Source organism: Schistocerca serialis, chromosome 1, assembly GCF_023864345.2.
Source record: "Schistocerca serialis cubense isolate TAMUIC-IGC-003099 chromosome 1, iqSchSeri2.2, whole genome shotgun sequence".
Lineage (NCBI taxonomy): Eukaryota > Metazoa > Arthropoda > Insecta > Orthoptera > Acrididae > Schistocerca > Schistocerca serialis.
This window is the reverse complement of record NC_064638.1, coordinates 847,219,426-847,244,162: the sequence shown is the minus strand read 5'-3', so window position 1 is coordinate 847,244,162 and position 24,737 is coordinate 847,219,426. Positions and strand designations below refer to the sequence as shown.

The 24,737-nt window shown below is 42.5% G+C and overlaps 1 non-coding gene across 1 annotated transcript; it reads right to left on the bottom strand.

Moving 5' to 3' along the window:
* Positions 1 to 684: 684 nt before the first annotated feature.
* Trnas-cga (transfer RNA serine (anticodon CGA)) lies at positions 685 to 759 on the bottom strand. The gene has a single exon. It is a non-coding gene; the product is annotated as a tRNA-Ser (tRNA).
* Positions 760 to 24,737: the final 23,978 nt, after the last annotated feature.

Here is a 24,737-nt window from a genome sequence, read left to right as displayed (position 1 = left end):
TCCCACTATACCTAACTTTCACCTATCCATTTCCCTTTCTAAATTTTCTAACCTTCCTGACCAGTAACGGGTCTGACATTCCACGCTCTGATCCGTAGAATGCCAGTTTTGTTTCTCCTGAGTAGTCCCCGCCCGGACATCCGAATGGGAGACTATTTTACCTCTGGAGTATTTTACCCACGAGGATGCCATTATCATTTAACCACACAGTAGAGCTGCATGCCCTAGGGAAGAACTACGGCTGCAGTTTCCCCTTGCTTCTAGTCGTTCGCAGTACCAGCACAGCAAGGCCGTTTTTTGTGTTACAAGGTCAGATCAGAATGAGACTTTCACTCTGCAGCGGAGTGTGCGCTGATATGAAACTTCCTGGCAGATTAAAACTGTGTGCCCGACCGAGACTCGAACTCGGGACCTTTGCCTTTCGCGGGCAAGTGCTCTACCAACTGAGCTACCGAAGCACGACTCACGCCCGGTACTCACAGCTTTACTTCTGCCAGTACCTCGTCTCCTACCTTCCAAACTTTACAGAAGCTCTCCTGCGAACCTTGCAGAACTAGCACTCCTGAAAGAAAGGATATTGCGGAGACATGGCTAGCCACAGCCTGGGGGATGTTTCCAGAATGAGACTTTCACTCTGCAGCGGAGTGTGCGCTGATATGAAACTTCCTGGCAGATTAAAACTGTGTGCCCGACCGAGACTCGAACTCGGGACCTTTGCCTTTCGCGGGCAAGTGCTCTACCAACTGAGCTATCGAAGCACGACTCACGCCCGGTACTCACAGCTTTACTTCTGCCAGTACCTCGTCTCCTACCTTCCAAACTTTTGGAAGGTAGGAGACGAGGTACTGGCAGAAGTAAAGCTGTGAGTACCGGGCGTGAGTCGTGCTTCGGTAGCTCAGTTGGTAGAGCACTTGCCCGCGAAAGGCAAAGGTCCCGAGTTCGAGTCTCGGTCGGGCACACAGTTTTAATCTGCCAGGAAGTTTCAAGGCCAGATCAGTCAATCATTCTGACTGCTCCTGCAACCACTACTGGAAAGGCTGCTGCCCCTCTTCAGGAACTACATGTTTGTCTGGCCTCTCAACAGATACCCCTCCGTTCTGGTGGCCGAGCGGTTCTAGGCGCTACAATCTGGCACCACGCGACCGCTACGGTCGCAGGTTCGAATCCTGCCTCGGGCATGGATATGTGTGACGTCCTTAGGTTAGTTAGGTTTAAGTAGTTCTAAGTTCTAGGGAACTGATGATCTCAGAAGTTAAGTCCCATAGTGCTCAGAGCCATTTTGAACCTCCGTTATGGTTGCACCTATGGTACGGCTATCTGTATCGGTGAGGCACGCAAGCCTCCCCACCAACAACAAGGTCCAGGTTCATGGATGGGTTTCCTCCCCACACAGGTAAACAATGTGAGACCAGACTTTCTCCCGGTGTGTACAATAGTCAAATAACCGTAACCGGGTAACGTTATCGAAAACCGTTGATATTTCGATAGGAGCTCACCAAATGGTTCAAATGGCTCTGAGCACTATGGGACTCAACTTCTGAGGTCATTAGTCCCCTAGAACGTAGAGCTAGTTAAACCTAACTAACCTAAGGACAACACACACATCCATGCCCAGGGCAGGATTCGAACCTGCGACCGTAGTGGTCTCGCGGTTCCAGACTGCAGCGCCTAGAACCGCACGGCCACTTCGGCTGGCAGGGGCTCACCCATGGAAAGGAATTTAAAATCTCGATTTGCAGAGAAAGTATGGAAAACACACACACACACTCACACACACACACACACACACACACACACTGTAAACTCTAGCGTCATCACAAACCCAAGAAGACGGATATCAGAAGTTAACGACAGTGTAATTAATAGACACAAAGAGACAGAGGGACAGAATTAATGTTACGTCGCCTGATGATTAGTAATTTCCTGTAGATAATTTCTGACATCAGTCATCCTTGGTTTGTGATGGAGCTGCATGTTCTTCACGCAACATGAATTTGGTCGGTCTCTTATGTTTTCAGTCCCGTAATTTTTATACATAACGTTTTTGCTCTGAATGAATGACACATTATTGGACTGCCGGATCAGCTCTACAGTGACCACTTTGGTACTGGCGGCACACTATTTTGCAATCCTATAGAGCTGCTCAGGGTTTTTTTTAAATGTATCTTTTTAATGTTACACTTTCGGTGTTTAGGCGAGTCGTCAGTTCCACTTTTCTGCTCGACGTTTGAAGTGCTGTTTTAAGCATATTCGCTGCCATAATTCCAGCCAGAACGTGACGTATTTTCTGGTGTCTCGCCACCATATGTGGCCGATCTCGACTTCCATCGTTGGACCCGTCGATGCCCATTTGTTTTTCGGAGCCCGCAGTGCTATTCCGTGAAACGTACATTATTTCAGTGTTTGTCAGGTCTGATGGCGGAGATGGTTAGCGAGACAGACCAATAGAGCCTCGCTGAAGAATTACAACACTTACGGATCTTATTTCGGAAGATATTGGTACTTAGATCGACAAAATGAGCGGACGGTGCAGTCAAACTCAATAATAGCTGAGGAAGAGCTAGAGTCTGCGGAAGAATGAGAGAAACAAGAATCATTTACCTGCTTACGCTGTTCAAATTTCCGGGAAGATCAGCAGACACCTACAGGAACTAGTGATGAAATGGAATCCGATGACACCTGTAACGTGGTACAAATACTCAGTTTATGGGGCAATGTAATTAAGGAGTCTCTCGAAATAAAGATATGAGAAGCCCGAATAAACTGGGACGTAGGTTTCATTTTAAGCAAGGCTTCGGTCCCAACAGCCAGTTCATTAAGACCTCGCCAGTCAGCTCATTCATCAAAGGTAGACTAAGATAAAAGGTACCTTTCACGGCAGAAGGGTGCGGCGTTCGAAAAACAAAAGGGCGTAGCGGGTACTGGGAGTGGATCTCACCTACAAATAGCGGCGCGACACCAACAATGCTTCACAGCAAGGTCGGAGTGTAGGCAGTGAACCCATTATAACAGAGACCACAACACCTTAACAAGCCGTAAACATCGGTGTCGAAATACCGTGAAGAAAAATGGAATCGACAACTCAGTTAAACATCCAAATCGATCAAGCCGAGTAAACCCGATAGAATGTTTTCCATCTTCATTTTTCATACAATCTAAGTGACATTTTTTCTTAAAACGCGTTTTCGATGCTAATATGATCAGGGTACGCTGTTGCATGTCACTGGACATGATAAGGTGCCATTGTGAAAGCTACATCCTCGGACTCGATCGTTCATTCGGTCGTGAGCATTAAAATGTTTACATGCTTTTTACTCAAAAGTGAGTGCACTGTCTTCTGTTATAAAAAGGTTGAACTGAAATTACTATTGCGAACTGTGTGCATCAGTGCACACATTTACACAAAGACAAAACTAACTGGTGTTCACTGTGCAGGAAATTTTATTAAAACTATTACTAAAAAACGACTACCAAAATCAAACTGTGCACCCTACAAAATAATTGAAACATGAAAATTACGTAGCAAAACTATAAAACATCCACTCTTCACTGGCCCATTAAAAATCTGAATAACAAAGGAAATGCTGAGAATTTGCGCAATGGAAATGTGAAACGGGAAAAGAAAGAACCAACAAATTATGAAAAGAATTTCACCTAAAAATTACAGCATAACCAGCAGCAACAGCACGGCTTGAAGAAATCGCGCCAGTTAAAAAATGCTGAAACAACATTAAACTACTGGGAGAAAGAGTGGGATGATTTTCTCATAAAAAATACTTATTATTTGAAATGAAAATACTAATCTGTTCGTTGTAATGACACTGCTATATTTTAACCTCTTATTTCACAAGAATATAAAACTCACAGAAAACCAAAAACTTCACTTTCTTTACAAAAGTCTCACAAGGCAATGCTTATACGATCATGCAAATTGAAATGAATTAAACTGAAATGACCTAAACTGAGATGGGGAGGTGGACTCTTCTGTTGCAAAAATCGCTAACATTATCAGTACGCGCCTGCAAAAGTTGTTGTCTTAAAAACATATCCATAACGTAAATCCGTTTTCTCTGCTCCACAAATGCTGCGTGTGAAAATTCTTCCATCAGATTAATAATTCCTAATAATTTTCTTCAGCGAAATCCTCCTTCAAAATGCACTACGCTAAAAATTCTGCCAGCTTACTCCATGTCCAAGACTATACTACTGTCCGCTCTACAACTGAGGCAAAGATGCACAAGTTCAGAGATACTGCTGTCATTGCCGTAAGTCAACTATCAAACAGATGTCACATGCGACTGCTTCGCTCGCGTAACATAAAATTTCCACTCATTCTGAATCTATCCGCAGGTAAACGCGCAGTCCATTAATATATGTGCACCTTTCAATACCATGCAAAAGTCTTCCAAATATGCGTTAGTAGATGGCACTTCGTGCCTTTGCCAAGCTGCACAACCCTCTGGAGTTGCAACATTTACAAGATGAGAAAAGTGGTTTTAGTTACTATAGCTCTACTAGTTAAAAAAAACTTAATGCACTTATTAATGGTATTTGGAACAAAAACTTCCTTCCTGCTATTTTGTCGAGAACTGTCATTTTTAGGGCGAGGCTATTTGATTCTTGCGAAGAAGGAGGCAGCAGTTTGCTACTGTTAACAATTCTGTTTACGCTATTAGACACAAAAAGGTGTGCCACGAAAAAATTATCCGAATGGGACGGAAATTGACGGATGCGACGAACACATAGAGTCAAACTTATGATTGCAATTTCAGAAAAACTGGATGATTTATTCGGCAGAAAGAGCTTCACAAACTGTTCAGGTCAATAACGCATTGATCCATCTCTGGCAAGCAGTTATTCGGCTTAGTATTGATTGAGAGAGTTGTTAAATGTCCTTCTGATGGGTATCGTGCCAAATTCCGTCCAACTAATGCGTTAGATCGTCGAAATCCCCAGATGGTTGGATGTCCCTGACCATAATACTTCAAACGTTCTCGATTGGGGGGAGATTGGCGACCTTGTTGGCCAAGGCAGGATTTGGCAAGCACGAAGTCAAGCAGTAGAAAGTCTCGCCTTGTGCAGGCAGGCATTATCTTGCTGAAATGTACGCCCAGGCTGGCTTGCCGTGAAGGACAACAAAGCAACACATATAATATCGTCAACATACCGCTGAGCTGTAATGGTGCGTCGATGACAACCAGGTGTCCTGCTATGAAATGAAAAGCCACTCCAGACCATCACGCCTGGTTGTCGGGCGGTATGGTGTGCGACAGTCAGTTTCGTGTCCCGCCATTGTCCGGAGCGTCTATAGACACGTCTTCGGCTTGGAATGTCATTTACTGGAGTAGAATTGTCTTCAGCGGTGAGTTACACTTGCAACTGCTCACCAACTAACGAAGTTGTGTCGGGAGACGTCCAGAACAGCGATGGGATACCAATCTGACTGTCGCCCTCCATAGGGGCCAATAACCAAGATTTATAGTCTGGGGTGCCTTTTCATTTCGTAGCAGGACCCATTTGGTTGTCATTTGAGGCATTCTTACAACACAGCAGTACGTTTACGATAGATATTCTACGTGCCGATTTTTTGACCTTCATGGCAAGCTATCCTAGGCTTAAAATTAGAAATTTGTTGTAAGGTCTTAAGGGACCAAACTGCTGATGTCATCGGTCCTTAAGCTTACGCACTACTTAATCTAGCTTAAACTAATTTACGCTAAGGACAACACATACACATGCCCGAGGGAGGACTCGAACTTCCGACGGGGGGAGCCGTGCGCAAGTCGGTCGGAGTGGCCGTGCGGTTCTAGGCGCTACAGTCTGGAGCCGAGCGACCGCTACGGTTGCAGGTTCGAATCCTGCCTCGGACATGGATGTGTGTGATGTCCTTAGGTTAGTTAGGTTTAATTAGTTCTAAGTTCTAGGCGACTTATGACCTCAGAAGTTGAGTCGCATAGTGCTCAGAGCCATTTGAGCCGTGCGCACCGCGACAAGACGCCTGAGACCGCGCGGCTACCCCATGCGCCTGTCCTAGGTTTACATTTCAGAAAGATAATGCCAGGCCACACACGACGAGAGCGTCTGCTTAACAAACCCTACCCTGGCCAGCAAGGTCGCTAGATCACAACTGAGAACGTTTGGAGCGTTATGGTCGGAACAATCCAAACATCTCCGGAATTCTAACGATCTAACATGCCAGTTGGACAGAATTTGGCACAAAACCATTCATCAGGAGGGCATCCGACAACTCTATCAATCAATGCCAAGCTGAGTAAGTGCTTGCACAAGGGTCAGAGTTGGACGAACTCGTTACTGACTTGCTCACTTTACGAATCTTTTTCTTGAATAAATCATCCATATTTCTGAAATTGTAAACATTTGTTTGTTGGTATATGCACCTGCTCTTGGTCTCGCGGTAGCGTTCTCGCTTCCCGGTCACGGGGTCCCGGGTTCGATTCCCGGCGGGGTCAGGTATTTTTCCTGCCTCGAGATGACTGGGTGTTGTTGTGTCGTCTTTATCATCATCATTCATCCCCATCCTGGTCGGAGGAAGGCAATGGCAAACCACCTCCACTAGGACCTTGCCTAGTAAAGCGGTGCGGGTCTCCAGCATCGTTCCCCTACGGTCTGTAAAGAAGCATGGGACTTCATTTCCATTTCCATATGCACCTCACATCTACCGATTTCCGTACCATTCGGATCAATCCTTTTTTGTACGTCTTTTTTTTAAGTAAAAGAGTGTATTTACACAAATAGCGCCGTTACCCGTTTCGAACAGGCAGCTTTTTCTTCACGTTTATATTACATTTGTTGCTGTTCACGTTAGCTGTTGGGAAAAAAATAGCCAACAACTAATATCAACAACACCAGATGTAATACAAGCGTGAACAGCCGTCTGAAGATAAACCTATCGCTTCGAAACCGGTAACAGAGCTGTTTCTGTATACAAATAGCATCACTAATGGTGGCTGGTAGCTGTTTACTTCTTTGCAGGAATGGACTTGCAAAAATTTTCTTATCGGCCCTTAGAAGCAGTCAGTTTTCGTGGTACGGCACTTACAATGTTCTTAATAAAGTCTTTATTTTCTAATTTGTCTCATTGGGTGCGATGAGCAGTATAATTCTGCAGTATCAGAATACCTTCTCAATTTTCTGAATACGAAAGAGATATGTACAGCCAGACATTGTTTTTTTCATTCTCCTGGCGAATGTTACATTTGGCCCTTGAGAATGTACTCCATTTCTACTCTTCATACCCTTTTTTAAGTTTCCCGATAACTTTATGTGCTGTTTTTATAGATACGAGTGTCATGTCGTTTGCTGAGATAAGCGTATTGTAGTCCGTAAGTCAGAAGAGGGGGAAATTAACTTCAGTTGTATATTTCTTGGTTTTATTTTGTAATTCCTGATAAATTGAACGGTAGAAGTTGGTTGCTGCCTTAACAAAGACGACTGTGGTAGCCTCTCGACAGCTGAAGCAGATCCACAAAACGCCGGCAGTCCGCGGACTGTGATAACCGGAGCTCTCCCCGCCTGACACTTGTTGACTGGAGGTCCCGTCCTCTCGCTGGCCGAGATGTTACCGGCCGGCCGGCGGGGGCGTCTGCGTCTGCCTCTGCCTCGGCGGAGAGCGGCTTGGCTTGCTGCACACCCTGTGGCGCGCACTTTCAATTTCCCCGGGCCGGGGCGGCTGGCGTCGCTTCCTGTGGGGCCGCCTGGGCCCCGCCATGCGCATCGCCGGCGCACACACGCGCACGCACCTGCCGTGGCCTTGACACCCATCCTTCCTCCCCAATCTCTTTGCTGTTAACACTTTCTCAGGGGAGGCCGTCCATCTTACTGGCGTGCGCTGTCAACCTGGTGGAAGACGGTGCTCGTTTCCAGCAGTTTAAAACAGTGAGATCGGTTTCATTTGTGTGTATACCGACACTCCAAAAGCGGTGTTTGACGGAGGGTACTTTGTGTACCGCTGTCACTTCCCCTCTCTTCTGCTCCAGTCGCTAGTAGGTGCGCGGCAGGAATTAGCGCTGGTAAATGTTAAGCACCCGTGTGAGCTTAGATCTCTCTAATTTCACCTTAACGTTCTCTTCGCGTGATGTATAAAGGAGGAAGCAATATATCGGTTGACTCCTCTAGGAATATACGCTCTCGTTGCTATTTTTTGTGATATTTCCAAGGCATTTAAATGTGAAGATCACGTTACTCTCTTTAAAGAAAAGCTCGATTGTTATGGAATTAATGGCTGTACACACAGCTGGTCTGAATCATACTATACTTGGCGAACAGAATGCAAAAGGTTGTGCTGAATAATTCAGACAATGTCGGAAAGGTAAAAAATGTTGTGACAGGGGAAAAAGAATCACATTGGGAGTCCCAAAGCGCTCAATTTTGGGTCGACTCCTCTTCCTTAGGAATGACCTTGTACTTAACTTTTAAAAAGCAAAATTTGTTCTTTTTCAGACGATACCAGTGTTATAATAAATCCCATCAGTAAAAAAGCAACAGATGAGTTGCTAAAAGATATTTTCCAGAAGATTTATAACTGGTTCACTGTTAATGGATTCGCGATAAATTTTGAAAAAAGCACACTACATTCAGATGTGTACAACAAATATCCGTACCGATAACTGATACAGCACATGAGCAGGAGTCAGTAAATATGGTAGAATGCTCCAAATTTTTGGGTGTACTACTGATGAAAACTCAAACTGGAAGAAGCATATTAATGAGTTTCTCAAAACACCAAGTTCAGTTACTTTTGCTCTTTATACAATTGCTAAATTTGGAAAAAGGGGGCCGGCCGAAGTGGCCGCGCGGTTCTGGCGCTGCAGTCTGGAACCGCGAGACCGCTACGGTCGCAGGTTCGAATCCTGCCTCGGGCATGGATGTTTGTGATGTCCTTAGGTTAGTTAGGTTTACCTAGTTCTAAGTACTAGGGGACTAATGACCTCAGCAGTTGAGTCCCATAGTGCTCAGAGCCATTTTTTTTGGAAAAAGGGTGTATCAATTTCCTGAAATGTTTCGCATATTGCCACTCAATAATGCCATATGGAATAACTTTCTCGGTTAACGCATCACTTAGAAAGACAGTATTGATCGCACAAAATCGAGCAATAAGAATAACTTGAGGTGTTCAGACACGGAAGTCACGTAGGTATCTCTTCAAGGCGCTAAGCGTTTTAACTGCACCGCCACAATACATATATTCATAACTGAAATTAGTCATAAATAATCCACCACAATTTGAGAAGAACAGCGCCGTCCATGCTTACAATACTAGAGGGGAAAAATGACCTTTATTACCCATTGTCAAAGCTGTCGGAGACTCAGGGAGGAGTTCAACATGCAGCCACATAATTTTTTGATCATTTGCCCAATAACGTTGAGAGGCACCCACATGCCTTGCTCATACTGTGGCATCAAGCAGTCAGGCCTGCAAGATGAGTGATCTGCCAAGCGAGTGGATTCATTCTTATTTATCGAGTAACATGAACTCTCATACTCACAATTAAGTTACAAGTTATCCTCCTATATGAATAATACGCAACGGAAACACACATCTGACTATCAGTAATTTACAGAACTCTGACTGTTCACTACGCACTGGCAATACCACATTTTCTTTTTGTCTTTTATTTAACGGCTTTTATCAACACGTGGCCATCGCACTGAATATGAGTGGCGCACACATTATAATTTCTGGATATCATGACACCATACAATTCGAAGGAAAAGGCCACCAATCTTTTTCTTTTCACTATCTTATTTATTCCGATAAATTCTATAACCTAAACACACAAATTCTATAACCTACAACAATAACACATGAGAAATTCCGCCCAGTGGGCATGGCTTTACATTGGTGATTCTCTATCTTATGGTCTCGTAATTATTTAACGCTACCGTGCACTTTCTGGATAGGATGGTGGATCTTTTGCTATATCTCACACTTCGACTCTCACAACCATCATCACGAAACTTTCCTCCAGACCGAGCGGTACAAAAGGAACACGCATAACCCACTACCTCTGAAACTACCTTGCTACTCTCCCATGCAAACCACACATACTTAAATTACATGACATACACCACACTACATCATGGAATACAATACAATAAATAGTCACAACACTATCACTTTCAGCTTCCCCACTTCAATTAGTGTTTATCCCAGTTTCACACGACACTGCCCCACTTTGCAATTCTACTTTCCTACTATGAACTCTGGAGATATATGCACGTCTTCCTGTGCAATGCAAGCCAAGTGGCGTTGCTGGATAGACGGCTGACTCACCTTGTTTCTCTCTCAGAGCATTATAGTTTGAATCAAGCGTCACACGGAAACATATCACGCAAAGTAATATTAAGAACATATTCATCACACACACGAGTCCTCAACTGATACCATGGACGAGTACTTCTCTTTATCCTTTGTCTCATACTCAGATTGAGACTCACACAGTAATCACCACGTGGAAGTACTCGCCTCTAATTTCAAGTCCTGCAAACGCTATTTCTTAAATATTTCAACTTATAGTACACACGCTAGTAATTCAGCTTAACGTAAGCACACGGAAGTATTTCAACTTATTGCTACACGTGGTTTCATTGTGATCGTTGGTCACTTCCGAAGATTACTACGATCCCATTAATATTACCTGCCTGACATTTAATTCTCCCCACAAAAGTTCCTGAAATAGAGAAATTATTATTTCAAACTACTCTTAAATATTCCACATGCATACCATGTCTCCACTCTTTTGTCTTTACGGAGCACACCTAAGACAGGTCTTAACAGCACAAGATCCAGCGGCAGAGTGCTGAAACATGGCCGTTCTTCAGGTCCTCTCGCACCTCTGCCCAAGTGGGGGAGCACCTTGCTACCGTATTGGTCAGCCACATTTCAGGCGCTCAAAGCTCAGGTAAATTTCATCTCTTTGGTCCCACCAAAGGTGGCCAAAGGATCGTCTCAAAGATGATCATATATTCACATTCACTATCTACGGTTAGCTGACTACCATACATTCATTCATTTCACAGATCTCACCAAACTGGATGTAGGGATTTATTTTGTGGGAGTGCACATGTGATCAATTAAATAAATAAATTGTCATTCTTTCCTACACTGGTATCCGGCTTCGCTGTATTAATTGAAATTGAGTTATTTTACAAAAAAATGTGTTGTTCTGACAAAAATAATGAAGTATGTTGTACCTATTTTCAATGTCGGGCAGTACTGTACCCTTTCAACATAAAATGTCTGACAGGTAGAATAGCAAATTTTAAAAGTAACTGAAAATCACTTCTCCTGGATAACTCCTTCTATTCTATTGATGAAATTCTATTTAAATACTAGTAACCAGTAAAAAAACAAAAATTCGAAAAAGTGTTATAGTTGCATGAGTAGGACTGAAAATAATAATGTGTTCATTAATGTTAACACTAATCATATATACATATCCTGTAAATTGACTGGTTCAACATCATTTCGATATAAGAACCGCTGAGATGATCTACTATAACTAGCTAGCTAATAGTAAAACACACCGTAAGGCCTCTCTTGTAGCGTGTGCACATGCAGTTAGATGAGCTTTTCCGTGACACTTCCGCTCTTACAAAACCAACCGTTGATCATCTTTGAATCTCCTCTCTTCCTCTACAAGTCCTATCTGTGAGACGTTCCTTCGTCCATTCCTCTCTGATGCTGCCTTTTCAAGCGAATTCTCATGCGCTTCCACCGCTGGAATCTACGCGACGCGTGGCATCACTGATTCACAAGGAAATGTTTATCGATGGGTCCGGATAAACTTCCCGCATGACTAAATTAGAAATTAGTCTTAATACTGATCGCTAGTCTCGCATTAACCAGAAGGGTTATGTCAGGTTATGATATGTTCGGTATGCCTGTCATCATTGGCGATGATGTGGCGCAGACGAATAGCGAAATTCTGCATGACCCGCTGAAGTGGCGAAACATAGATACTGCCAATGACCTCCTGAATGGCTGTTTTCAGCTCAGCAATGGTTTTGGGGTTATTGCTGTACATCTTCTCTTTAATAGAGCTCCACAAAAAGGGGCCGCATGTGCTCAGATCCGCAGAACATGGCGACCAATCGACACCTAGGCCAGTAGCCTCTGGGTAGCGCGGAGCCTGAATGCTGTGTGTAAAGTGCTCCTACAGGGCATCAAACACCTCCTGTTACGATGGAGTCGAGCTCCATCTTGGATGAAATACATCTTGTCGAAATCAGAGCCACTTTGAATAATGGGGGTGAAATCATCTTCCGAAACCTTCACATACCACATACCACCGTGCCATCAAGGAATATCGCACCGATTACTCCGTAACTGCACATTGTGGGTGAAGAGGCTTCTCGATCGCGAAATGCGGACTCTCAGTCCCCCAAATGCGCCAATTTTGACATTTTCACGTGCAAATGACCGACAACAACAAGACGCGTGCGCTTGTGCATACTAATTCCCATCATGCCACGCGGGCAACCGTGCAATTTGAACGTCCTAACGTAAACCGTTCAGACGTTATGTCGATTTCATTTCATATTGTTCAATAATTGTCAACCTGCAGGTTACAGGAAGCAGTGGATGGCTGCATAACTTCAAACAGTGGTATAGAATTGGAAGACATAAACAAAGACATTTCAAACAAAGAGTCAACTTGACGATGCACAGCAAACAACAGAATCGGTCTAAAAATTTGAAGACGAGACAAAAAAATTATGCCATCGTGCAGTCAGGAATTTGTTTTCAACGCCGACCAATCGGGATTCGAAGAGGAAATGCATATGACAGGAATACTGGAAGTTAGAGGTACCAAGTGAGTCGTATCAAGATCAACTAACAATAATCCTTCAACGTATTCACATACAGTTACGTTGTTGTTATTGTTGTTGTTGTTGTTGTTGTGGTCTTCAGTCCAGAGACTGGTTTGATGCAGCTCTCCATGCTACTCTATCCTGTTCAAGCTTCTTCACCTCCCAGTACCTACAGCAACCGACATCCTTCGGAATCTGCTTAGTGTATTCATCTCTCGGTCTCCCTCTACGATTTTTACCCTCCACGCTGCCCTCCAACACTAAATTGATGATCCCTTGATGCCTCTCAACATGTCCTACCAACCGATCCCTTCTTCTATTCAAGTTGTGCCTCAAATTTCTCTTCTCCCCAATTCTATTCAATACCTCCTCATTAGTTACGTGATCTACCCATCTAATCTTCAGCATTCTTCTGTAGCACCACATTTCGAAAGCTTCTATTCTCTTCTTGTCCAAACTATTTATCGTCCATGTTTCACTTCCATACATGGCTACACTCCATACAAATACTTTCAGAAACGACTTCCTGACTCTTAAATCTATACTCGATGTTAACAAATTTCTCTTCTTCAGAAACGCTTCCCTTGCCATTGCCAGTCTACATTTTACATCCTCTCTACTGCGACCATCATCAGTTATTTTGCTCCCCAAATATCAAAACTCATTTACTACTTTAAGCGTCTCATTTCCTAATATAATGCCCTCAGCATCACCTGATTTAATTCGACTACATTCCATTATCCTCGTTTTGCTTTTGTTGATGTTTATCTTATATCTTCCTTTCAAGACACTGTCCATTCCGTTCAACTGCTCTTCCAAGTCCTTTGATGTCTCTGACAGAATTACAATGTCACCGGCGAACCTCAAAGTTTTTATTTCTTCTTCATGGATTTTAATACCTACTACGAATTTTTCTTTTGTTTCTTTTACTGCTTGCTCAATATACAGATTGAATAACATCGGGGAGAGGCTACAACCCTGTCTCACTCCCTTCCCAACCACTGCTTCCCTTTCATGTCCCTCGACTCTTATAACTGCCTTCTAGTTTCTGTACAAATTGTAAATAGTTTTTCGCTCCCTGTATTTTACCTCTGCCACCTTCAGAATTTGAAAGAGACTATTCTAAGTCTACAAATGCTGGAAACGTAGGTTTGCCTTTCCTTAAACTGTCTTCTAAGATAAGTCGTAGGGTCAGTATTGCCTCACGTGTTCCAGAATTTCTACGGAATCCAAACTGATCTTCCCCGCGGTCAGCTTCTACCCCTCTTTCCATTCGTCTGTAAAGAATTCGCGTTAGTATTTTGCAGCTTATACTTATTAAACTGATAGTTCGGTAATTTTCACATCTGTCAACACCTGATTTCTTTGGGGTTGGAATTATAGCATATATATATAGCATAATATATGCAGTTATAGCGACAGTTAATCTGGATGGTAAATTATCTGGGAAGTTATTTATTGTGCTGCGAGAAGCTGGAGGTGCTGCGATTATTACTCCTGTGCGTGATCTTGCAAGGGCAAAAGGGAATATTTACGTCACAGCGAGAAAGAGAGGGAAAATGTGCGTAAGAGGACTGCAGCTATGTTATGAGCACTGCTTTTGGCCGATAGCTGGTCAAAAAAACTTGCCTTTGCTTGGTTTCTGGTCTGCGCATATGATTATACTCTTTTAGAGTAAAGTGCCCCTCCCGAAAAGTGACATTGCAGTTCATACTACCTGAAACAAATGGACAAATTCTGTCTCTGGATGTTTTTGTTATTTCCGTGGTTACAAAACATATTATCGCACTATCTACAGCTACGCCATAAAGGATAGCCAGTTCCGCGGTTGCATGACATCACATTCTATCAATTCTCGTCAGCCCGTTACACCAGTATGATTCCATATGCATTCTTTAAGAGTGGGGACCTAGCTGAACATCCTGCACAGTTAGTAGCTCCTATGGAATTCGCCTTAAACCTTGACGATGCGGACCTCTGTGATCACCGTCGAGAGCTATTTTTTATTCGATGTTCGTAGAGCAAGTTAATGATTTATTTTGAATATTTTTGAATGTCGACGATGTCCATTTTGTGAAGTTTAATACATACATCCCATAGAAGATTGATCTCTGCACCTCTCGGACACTTATTTTTTGTAACCCTCCTGATGCACATGGTGAGTCACTAGCAGCTAATATTTTTCCACTCATATTATTAACACAGTGCTTTCAAATGAGCCTTACTAAAGACTGAACCTGTGACTTCGCTCTCAAGGTGTTCCTTGTCAGTTACTTGTCGAGCTACGAATGATTGATGTGGAGATGACTATGCGCAGCCCCGCCTGCGTAATGGTGGCGTGGTAAGCTCGCATATTACTTAGCAGGTGTCCTCTGGATGTACAGGAAAGAACCTAAATCCTAATTGTTCAGATACTAATTTCCTAGCGTCTTTATTGTACTGCCTGTCTGAAGACTTATACAAAATGCAAAGTGGCGACCAAGGGAACTGTCATCATGAAGTATCATTTAAACGAAATACTGTTGGAAATAGTAGATCACGAGCCAATATCGATCGTTTAAAAGGAACTGCAGATGTTTACAGCAGTTTATCTTCCGCATTCGTAATGAGTTAGACTGAATTACCGTGTCAGCTGGATCTGTTAAACACTACAGAAGCAGCATACTTTTAGTTGACACGTTACGTTCATACCAAGCACTTGCTCCATGGAAGCGAAGATGCCTGGTTACTATTCTGCAATCGCCAAAGCGCCCAGTATGTAAATTTTGGATGAGAATTCGACCTATAAATTCATAATTTCACGAAGGGGATTGGCAAGTATCACATAAATTTAAAATGTTATGAAGACAATGTCTGTATTGCAAATTAGATCAAAAATGTAAATAAAAACATACTAAAGTAAGAAACATTATTGTATGTTAACATCGACACTTGCTGTTGTTGCACTGGACTTGCTCTAAGTTATTCTTGTGTGTGTGTGTGTGTGTGTGTGTGTGTATGTGTGTGTGTGTGTGTGTGTGTGTGTGTGTGTGTGTGTGTTCGCGCGTTATTGCTACGTTTGTGTTTAACGTGAGCGGTGGATGTCAGCAAATTACGCACTTTAGCTCAATGGGAAAAAATGGCACAATATCATTTGTTAGTTGTGCATGTTGTTTTGGGGTTGTAGTAGTGTACCACTTTCTCATAGTCCGCCCCTGGTAGCTGAGTGGTCAGCACGACGGAGTGTCATACATAACGGCCCGGGTTCGATTCCCGGCTGGGTCAGAGGTTTTCTCCTCTCAGGGACTGGGTGTTGTGTTGTCCTTATCATCATCCTTTCATCCCCATCGACACGCAAGTCGCCGAAGTGGTGTCAACTCGAAAGACTTGCACCGGGCGAACGGTCTACCCGACGGGAGGCCCTTGCCACACGGCATTTCCATTACTTTCTCGTACTCGTCCGCAGTGTTCACGAATTAAGAATTTGATATCACGGTTTTCGCACTCGTTTCACTGCCCTTTGCATTACCAAAGTGTGGTTGGCAGTAATTTGTTCTGCCAATTTGCTTGAGTTTATTGACCGCGAAATATGACTAACCGAGTGAACTCTTGGTGCTTAATTGGATGTGTGTGTGTGTGGGGGGGGGGGGGGGGGAGGGAGGAGGAGGAGGGGAAAATAAGCTGTTCGCGTGTGACCTGTTCGTTGCTCGATTAATCACTTGCCGGTCGCCCGCGGTTCTGGATTTTTTTTTTTTTTTATGTTGTATGTAATTGTTTTCTGAGGGACGTAGTTTTTTTTATTTTTAACAAGTACTACCATTGACAGCTCTGTTTTATTGTCTGGAGCGCTGTTTCTGCGCCATTATGGTGCTCATAGTTTTCTATAACGTGGTTTGGGAGCGTGGTTTTTTTTATTTTTTAATGATCTTGTTCTGAAATTTCTACAGGTCTACCCCACGTACGTGGCCTACAGTAATTGCAGTTTGATTAAGCGGTGCAGGCTTTGGTAAATTTATTTGCAGCTGCAGTGGGAAAGCCGGTCGGAGTGGCCGAGCGGTTCTAGGCACCACAGTCTGGAACCGCCCGACCGTAACGGTCGCAGGTTCGAATCCTGTCTCGGACATGGGTGTGTGTGATGTCCTTAGGTTAGTTAGGTTTAGGTAGTTCAAAGTTCTAGGGGACTGATGACCTCAGAAGTTAAGTCCCACAGTGCTGAGAGCCATTTGAACCATTTTTTGCAGCGGGAAAGGGTAATCTTTTTCGTGATGTGCTGTGAGTTCTGTATGCTATTTGTCTTCACTGAAGCCCCATGGCATTTCCCACTTTATTTATTAATTGTTAAGTGTGTTCCTATTGCGCTATTACTTAAGCTCTTAGACAATTATTTTTTTCATTTTTCATTCATATTTCAGCTATGTGGTTTGAGACAGGAAATGCGAATAACCTGAGTAGGCTTATTTTCCTGTACTGTTGCGAAAAGCCGCGTGGCAGTCACGCAACATCAAAATCCTATCGGAAGTCAGAGATGAAGGCTGCATCAGTCGTCTATCACTGTTAGTTCATTACTGTTAACGTCAAAATTGGCTGCACATCCAAATACAAACTGGTGATTTCTGAAAATACCTGACATATTCTCCGTAAACCGGCTTTCGTGTATTCTCTCCCAACAGACCGTCAATGCAACAGATTTCATCAGCAGTTTGCTAAGCACTGCAAAGAAGTTTCACCACTAGCTGATGTCACACATTCTTAGAGGAAGGCGAGGAAAGCGTGGGTGAAGACTCGTCAGTCATCACTGCTTGTCTTACTACTAGTTCGAAATTTAAAACATTGTAGCATGTTTCCTCCAATTAGTTTTCTTTCTTTCCTCGTAATCGAAATTACTGATCCTTGAGAAAAAATGTCTTTTACCACCATTGAGACAGATCTAAAAACTGTTGTAGGATTAAAACTAATGGAAGCGTCTAATATTCACTCTTAGGCAGGTGTAATTGATGACCACCGACACATACTGTGCAATAAATAGTGAGGACAGGCGTCTATTTTAACCTTCCTGTTCTGTGATTGAAGCATAAGGGCGACAGTAATTAAGAACTCTGAAGAAAATTCACTTGTGGTGGCACAATGCGTTCGATTTTGGTTATAGCAGATTTGAAGCAAACTATAAAAGCCTTGACACATCAGGAAGCACGGATTTGCTAGCGGGAACGCAGTCCGGCACAAACGCGATCTAATACAATAGTGGCAGCTTGAATCCAAAACCGACACAGAGCATCCCGGTTAGGTCGTAATAACTAGGTTCCGAATCCTTAGGTAGTGGTCTCAGCATTATATTTTGGAGGAAATGAAAGTAATTGAAATGTTTGCATGAAAATATGAATTGCCACCCTCTTGATGGCATATTTACAGGTTTTCTCGGGAAGGTTCAGTTTATAATCAACTATGATCTTCTTGCTGATTAGAATTAATGTGTTTCACTGCGAACAACTGATGAAACACTCCATTTACAAAGATAAATGTGAACGTTGCCACCATGAGGTTGACTTCGTCTTACTCGCTAGATCATTCAGAAAAAAGTAAGACACTAAGTAACTATCACAAACAATCTTTGATGCACAATGTGACTACAGACCAATTTGAGGTTATATTTTGTACCATTTTAATTAGTAGATTCACAGGACCGTTTCTGTCACTAGGCAAGACTAGGCGGCCGCCTAGGGCGGCAAAATTTTTGGGGGCGGCAAAGAGCGAAAAAATTGAGCAAACGAGGAGAAAAAGAGGAAAAATTGAAACACCGAAGTGTTTTCAAAAGGATACGAAACAATTACTTAATAAGTCTTTTCTTAGTTTTGACGAAAGTAAACACATTGCCTAAGTCTACAATAAAACTAAAGCAGCTGCTACTGAGTACGAAGCGAAAATCGCTTGGACCGTCAGGGCGGTTAATAAAAGTTGTAGAACTCTCAACAGTAAAAGAAAACATGGTGCCATTTATTTATTTGATGTGGACGCTGAAAAAGATGAGATTTATTCTTTATTCTAAAAATATTTCAGTTGAAATAGAAACGAAGTATTACCAGGATTAACCAGATGACCTACTCTGATGCTGCAGCAGCATGTCACTCGTCAATGTAGCATAATTTCTAAATTCAAGGAAAAATTCATTCGCACCAGAAAATAGTCCCGCATCGTTATTAGCCCATTTTCTTGCAGTTAAATAAAATAAGAAATATATTGATGCCAAATTTGGTTGTACTGGTATATTCAATTGAGTCCTAGTTTTAAATGTTCAAAACATCCTTCCTGTTTCAATTATTTTGGAAAATTTCAAAAATTGAAAGCAAAAAATAAGAAACTGAAGACATTTGTTGTCCTCAATCAGTTTTAAAGGAAGTGAGGATGAAGCACAAAAGTTGTCTGTCCCTTGAAAATGAGAACATCTGGTCATCTTAGTTTAATGGTTAAAAGTATAATAGGAGATTTGTATTGTTGTGCTGTTAAGACGTTGGTGTTTATGGAGGGTAGGGGGAAATTAGGGAGACAGATGGAAGTGAAAAAGGGGGCGGGGGGATATCATTTTTCAGTCCACGCCTAGGGCGGCCTGTAGATAGAGCAACTGCTATAAATTTTCTCCCAGTTAAAATTAAATGTGAGAAATTGAACAACTACCGAGGTCATCCTACTTATAAAATTAGTGCTGCAGTAGTGATCTATACGTTCCATCTTCCAAACAGTTTTGTACGTGGATAGGTAATTCCCGAACTCGTCATGTTACTGTTAGTTTTAAACTGATTTAGTTTCGTGGAGGCGTCGATTTTTTACTGTTTCAGACTATGTTTGTTTAGTCTGTACAACACCAGAGGCATGGGCACCGGATGAAGTTATAAACGAGACAAAATGTTAGTAGGCCCTGGAGTTGGAGAACAGGCCGCAAGGCAGACAGCACGGTCATGGCATGTCACGAAGCAGAGTCCGAACACTGTTTGGAGAGAGAGGAAGGGAAAAGATGTGACGCTTCGCTGAAAGCCGGAACCGGATTGAGTCTGTAGACCGCTGCCCTAACCGCATGTCGCAGCAACACGCGATTTTCCTCCCACGCTCCCCATGGTCACTCGCACTTGGCAAGTGCAGACTTGGCTCAGCAGATTACCGACGAAACAACTTTATACTGAGATGATGGTTCTACTCGTCACGTAGGTCACCCGAGTTGTACGATCATGCGTACTGAAAGGGAAAATTTAAATGGGAAAAATGTTAATTAATAAAATAGCCACGGTATCCCCTCCTCTTCCCCTTCCAGGCTGGTGTGGTGACCTATACATTTCAGTTCATATAAAAACTGTAGTCGAAACAAATTATATGAATACTTGTTTAACGCAGCTGCATAAGAGAGTAAGAATGCCTTAAACTTCATCATCTGCAAGTCACTCCGACTAGGTAATCCTCCTACATAAATTCACTAGCAGTATGGATGAAACAACAATGACTCTTTGGAATTAAACTTTGTACGCACGCAAAGAGCTTTTAAGCAAATAGTTGTAGCAGATGAGGCACTTCCTGTGTAGATGCTATTTCTACTGTCACCCACGAACGCTAGTCTTGTATGAGCACGATTTGTTTCACGTACCAGTGAGTAATAGTATCTTAACGTATATTGTACTCTAAAGCCCTTTCGTTACATCTTGCATTTGATCAGTGGTTCAATTGTTTCTTGTTGATCGACAGTTGCAGTTCCGTTTTCCGCAAGTCAACTTGTTTGATGCTACTGTGCGATGATTTGAAACTTAAGGACAAGCGAAGTGCCACTGAAAACGCGGTGAAACTTACTTTGTCCCTCACCTCTTTGAAAATTTTTCTTACTAAGATATGTTTAAGTAGATAAACATACTGTCTGCGCACGTTAAATTAAAAAGTACCATTACCAGTCTCTCCATAATTCTCACGACCACTTCCATTCAAATTATGTAGGCTTATAACATCAATTTTAACTGCAAAGCCGCATTACATTTAGTACATACAAGCATACATTCTTCAGCAAGCGAAGATGAGCTATTGAATCAAAAACTTTTCATGTGTTAAAAATACTAAGTGCGTGACTACCTCCACCCTCCGCGACTATAAGAAGCACTAATTTGATTTATTATGGTCATCACTTCCGTTAACCTAACATACGGATGTATCTTTTTTTTTTTTTTTGCATACTGAAGTGGGTTAGTGACGATAAGGATTCTTGGAGAAAACTTACCGTTAAAGTTATAAACTGAAACAGGGGGGATGTCTAGAAACGTGGAACGGTTTCCAGCGAGAATTCTACTAGTTACTGACCGAAAACATCTCGCTTTGAAATAGAAGCATTACCTGTTCTGCAGTCCGTACCGGAGCATACATATAATGCAAATAACAGTCATCAAGCCTAATGCAAGACGATACTGTATGTGACACAGCGCAACAGTTCCGCGAATATTATAGTGTTAAATCTAAATGAATTGTTCACTATCACAGCCACCTTCGTTATTTATTATCACATTCCCTGAATGCAGTCTCTTTCAACAATGCTTCTAGAATTGGGCCGGCCGCTGTGGTCGAGCGGTTCTAGGCGCTTCAGTCCGGAAGCGCGCAGCTGCTACCGTCGCAGGTTCGAATCCTGCCTCGGGCATGGATGTGTGTGATGTCCTTAGGTTAGTTAGGTTTAATTAGTTCTAAGTTCTAGGGGACTGATGACCTCAGATGTTAAGTCCATAGTGCGTGGAGCCATTTGAACCCTTTGAATGTAGAATTGGTATAAAATGTTTTCTCTATTCCACGGTACATGTAAGGGGAACAAAGCGAAAAAAAAACATTATTTGTTTTCTGATTCTCCCGCCGTCTTTCACATTATTTATTTTCTTTCTGCTTTTTATTCCATTTCTTCAAATAATTTACGGAAGATAAAAGGTCAAAAAAGGCATATCAGTTGCAGTCGTAAAAAGATAACTTTTGTGCACTTATTCCGCCCATACACGTGCGGCCCTCTAGCTTCCTAAATTTTCCTCAACTCAAGAGACATAGGCGCTACCTCAGTTAACTAGGTGCAGTTCCGAAGCACTTCCTAATAATAGTTAGCACGATATGTTGTGATTTTATTGTTATGGAGGTGAATTTTATTTACGGAAAACTTTGGTTGTGTTCTATTATGGTTATTTTAGTTATTGTTCTGTCCGTTACTTTCTCGCTTACGATTTCAATATTTCCCAATACCGGTGTTAATAAACATGGATCCTTACACACTAAAATAACATCTATGTCACCATATATACTCCGAAATCTATAGTAGACTGCTTTGTGGAGACACTTCTTACTAATATTAGTAATTATCTGTCATATTCAAAGCTCGTACGACGTGAGTGAAAGATGTTTTTTCTATGTTCTTCGACCCCTCCTCCGCCTCCAATCTCCCATATTCCTATAGTCACTGCGCGAAATACATGATGGAGGTCGTAGAAATGTCGCAATGTCTTCGGCGAAAATCAGTGTGTTCCCTAAACACCTCTATTACACTTTCGATTGGCCTATACCAACCCGATAAGACAGTAGCCGAATGGATAGATAACATTCCATCATAATTTCTAAAATCATTGGAAGGAGTGGCAACAAGCTGACTATTCACGTTGGTGTGTGAATGTATGAGTCTGGCGACATACGATCTGACTTCCGGAAAAATATCATCACATAATCCCGAAGATGCAAGAGCTGACAAGTGTGAGAATTATCGCACAGTCAGCTTAGCTCATGCATCCAAGCTGCTGACAAGAATAACATACAGAATAATGAAAAGGAAAATTGATGATGTGCTGGATGACGATCAGTTTGGCTTTAGGAAAGGTAAAGGCACCAGAGACTCAATTCTGACGTAGTGGTTGCTAATGGAAGCAAGAATAAAGAAAAATCAAGACATGTTCATAGGATTTGTTGACCTGGAAAAAGCGTTCGACAATGTAAAATGGCGCAAGATGTTCGAAATTCTTCGAGAAATAGGAGTAAGCTATAGGGAGAGACGGGTAACATACAATACGTACAAGAGCCAAGACGGAATAATAAAGGTGGACTACCAAGAACGAAGAGCTCGAATTAAAAAGGGTGTAAGACAGGAATGTCGTCTTTCACTCCTACTGTTAAAATTGTATGTCGAAGAAGCAATGAGGGAATAAAAGAAAGGTTCAGGAGTGGAATTAAAATTCAAGGTGAAAGGATATCAATGATACGATTACTAATGACATTACTATCCTAAGTGAAAGTGAAGAAGAATTACATGATCTGCTGAATGGAATGAACAGTGATGAGTACAGAATATGGACATAGAGTAAATCGAAGAAAGGCGAAAGTAATGAGAAGTAGCAGAAACGAGAAACTTAACATCAGAATAGATGGTCACGAAGTAGATGAAGTTAAGGAATTCTACTACCTAGGCAGCAAAATAACCAACGACGCACGCAGCAAGCATGACATCAAAAGCAGACTAGTACTGGCAAAAAGGGCATTCCTGGCCAAGAGGAATCTATTAGTCTCAAACATAGGCCTTAATTTGAGAAAGAATTTGAGCACAGCATTGTATAATAGTGAATCTTGGACTGTGGGAAATCGGAACAGAATAGAATCGAAGCATTTGAGATGTGGTGCTACAGATAAATGCTGAAAATTAGGTGGACTAATAAGGTAAGGAATGAGGAGGTTGTACGCAGAATCGGAGAGGAAAGGATTATGTGGAAAACACTGATATGGAGAAGAGACAGGATGATAGGACATCTGTTAAGATATGAGGGAACGACTTCCATGGTACTAGAGGGATCTGTAGAGGGCAAAAACTGTAGAGGAAGACAGAGACTGTAATAAATCCATCAAATAATTGAGGACCTACCTTGCAAGTGCTACTCTGAGATGAAGAGGTTGGCACAGGAAAGTAATTCGTGGTGGGCCGCATCGAACCAGTGAGAAGACTGATGACACAAAAAAAGTCTAACCACGATATTTTCCTGTACATCGCTAATGAACAATTTGTAATGCCACAGATACTGTCTGATGAATTATTTGTGTGTATTGAAAACATTGCAAGTCCCATTACTCTTCCTTGGAACATACCCGATGTCTCTTTTTTTAGTTCGTCGTCTAGTAAATATACTGTTGGTTCTATTGGTGAAAAAATCTTCGAGCCAATCACGCACTGCGAGTCATGACTTAACTACGGACGCCGGGAAAGAGGAACAATCAGGTGTAGAGTGGTTTTTAGCTGCCGAAGAAGTATCAGATAGTGAAATTCTTGCCCGAATGTGTGCTAAGTATGGCGAACACAGTACGTCACGTGAGCCTGTGTTAGCGTGGAATAAACTATTTCGAGCAGGTCGTGTGTTACTGAAAGACAGTAGTCGGTCAGTACGGCTCATCGTGTCAATACCCCTTCTATCACTGCTGCGGTGGAAGACACTGGGCTGACGTTTGGCACCAGTCACGGTACCGCCCACGCCATCATGACAGAGCATCTGAAATTCCGGAAAATCTGTGCGCAGTGGATTTCCCACAGCGTGATGAAGAAACAGAAGCTGAATAGAATGTTGGCATCACTAAAGCAGCTGGAACGGTTTTACGATGAAGAATACAGTTCCCTGTCCTGTATTGTTGCAGGAGCTGAAAATAGTGTAAATCATTTTGAAGCGGAGAGCAAGCGTCAGAGCCAACAGTGGAAGCACATGGATTTACAGCTACCGTCAAAATCGAAAACCATGCCCGCCAGCTCCTCTTTCTTTGAATGCAAGGCCGTTCGTTGACTTTCTGAAGCGCGCCAACGAGTCCAAATGCTCACAAGGGAACCTCCCCATCGCACCCGCCTCAGATTTAGTTATAAGTTGGCACAGTGGATAGGCCTTGAAAAACTGAACACAGATCAATCGAGA